We start from the raw sequence: 1,460 nt of genomic DNA, 5'->3' as shown, positions 1-1,460 counted from the left end.
CTGGCTCTATGAGCACCAAGAGACCAACCACGAATGCAGCACCTCTTCCAACAGCTCTTGAGTGCCAAGGCTGGCACAGAATAATCCTCTGGGAGGGCACAGCAGCTCTGCATCGCTGCCTGTCCCTAGAGCCAGACTAAGGATAAGTTTGGGCAGGTACAGGCCCATCACTCACCCTCCAAGAGCAACAGAAGCGGGACAAGCATCACAGATAAGCAGGCTGCTTCTCCAGAGCAATTCAGGGAAGTTGCAATGAGTCACTTGTAGTCACTGAGGGGAAAAAAACCCAGACATAGGTATTAAGAAGTCGGATGGATTGATTTCATCATCTTCATAATAGGAATCTCAGATTAAAGCACCTCACCTGCTGCTTCAGGAGCACTGTAGAGCCCTCCAGGCATCAGAGTTGGCTGTTTTGAATGCACAACATGTACAATTGATAGGAGAATAAACCTGAATCATGCTGGATGCTGTTAAAACAGTTAGGAGAAAATGTAATCGTCTGCCACAGAAAACCACATCATAAAATTAGAGATGAAGCCTGCCAGGATGGATTTAACTGTATTTATGAAGTGCCTGTCAGTGATGTGGTACTGTCCAAAACAATTAAACAATATACTTGATTGCTAGAGGAAGGACCAAAGATCAACTGAAGTTCACAGAGGGGCTTATGCATTTTCATGTTACCGGAATGCACACCCTCTATGTATGTTGGAACTCATAATGTGCTTCTCTGTTATACTTTGTGCATAAAAACTACGTACCAGGAATTCATATTGCTGTTTGGGCCTTTAAATTCTCACAAGGGTTTCAGTTCTGACATACCTTCCATGCTCCAGGTGCCCCCACTAACCAGTGAAGGGAAGTAAACGTTGCCTCAAGCCTGGGCAGCCCATTCTCCCCAAAAACCCTGTGGACGCCCCAGCCATCACCTGGCCTGTTGTCAAAGGCTAGCAGTAGAGATGTTAGAGTCACTTTTCAGCTTTTCTGTCACTTGGACTTGGTGACACAAGTCTGGGGACCTCTTTCATACTGTAGAGAGGAGATAAATCCTGCCACCTGAGATAGATCCCACTGCAAATGATGCTTATGTACAACAGGTCACTGAGTAAGTCAATGCAGCAAGTCTCACTGAAAGTGTCTGTGGGACAGTGCCTTCATAGATTAATTCTTGCAAGGACCTGAAAGTTGGTAACTAATGTCTCAAATAGTAAATCAATAAATTGTAGGGTATTAAATCTGAAATAGAGTAAAAAGAGCAAAGCAAATAACAGTATCTTATACAGAGAAGCAATCTACAGAGACTTTCTAAATAGGGCTGGGAAGTTCAGATTTAATTCTCTTTTTAAGTCAGCGGTAAAAGAGGAAACATTTAAGTTTTTACAGCTATTAACTGCTCGTTGTGTGATCGCTAAAGAGTTAAATACCGAAGGCCAGCAGTTTTTCCAGAGTGTTTTGCA

This window comes from Empidonax traillii, unplaced genomic scaffold, assembly GCF_003031625.1.
Source record: "Empidonax traillii isolate 1590-97213 ecotype Southwest subspecies unplaced genomic scaffold, ASM303162v1 scaffold1244:size288329, whole genome shotgun sequence".
In the NCBI taxonomy this organism is placed as follows: domain Eukaryota; kingdom Metazoa; phylum Chordata; class Aves; order Passeriformes; family Tyrannidae; genus Empidonax; species Empidonax traillii.
Note: the sequence above shows the minus strand (reverse complement) of the source record.